Raw genomic sequence first — 601 nt, forward strand, 5'->3', positions numbered from 1 at the left:
AAAAAAAAAGGGAAAAACCCCATTTCTTTAGGGTTTATTCGAGCTGTCCGTGACTTACGCGATTTCATAGAGGAGCTGTTTTGAAACATCTCCAGGTCTGTTTCTATACTCGTTTCATTTCTGGGGATTTTTGTACGACTCGCTAGTTTCAATTTTGGTATGAGACTTACACTTGTTTGTTCTCTGATGTTACAAATTTATTAAAAGCGATTAGAGATTAGGGATTTGAGATTTAACCTCTAGATTTAGTTTCCGTTTTCGAGTTCTCCGATTGGTAATTTAATACATTCTGATTACTAAACGCAGTTAACGGTTTGAACAACAACAACAACAACAACTAAAAAATGAGTCAAATCAATCTACCATTTGAAGTTGGTCATACTGTAGAGTTAAGATCTTTTGAATCGGGGTATCGTGGAGCTTGGTTTCGATGCAAGGTACGGTACTCCCATCTCAATTGCTTTTGTTTATTTTGGGTTACAGAACACAAATCTCAAATGTTTTTTGCTTTCTTATGGTTTTATCAGCATTCTGAAGATATTCCATAAAAGGACAGCACTATGCTATGATGTGGAGTATCTTGATTATCCCGGAGAGAGTA

General features: G+C 35.9%; 1 long non-coding RNA gene across 1 annotated transcript; it reads left to right on the forward strand.

Annotated features, from left to right (window-relative positions):
- The first annotated feature begins 6 nt into the window (after nt 1–6).
- On the forward strand, nt 7–600 carry LOC104774723. The gene is made up of 3 exons (XR_765469.2): nt 7–95; nt 307–437; nt 528–600. It is a non-coding gene; the product is annotated as an uncharacterized LOC104774723 (long non-coding RNA).
- Nucleotide 601: the final 1 nt, after the last annotated feature.

The sequence above is a fragment of the Camelina sativa genome, unplaced genomic scaffold (genome assembly GCF_000633955.1).
Source record: "Camelina sativa cultivar DH55 unplaced genomic scaffold, Cs unpScaffold04926, whole genome shotgun sequence".
Lineage (NCBI taxonomy): Eukaryota > Viridiplantae > Streptophyta > Magnoliopsida > Brassicales > Brassicaceae > Camelina > Camelina sativa.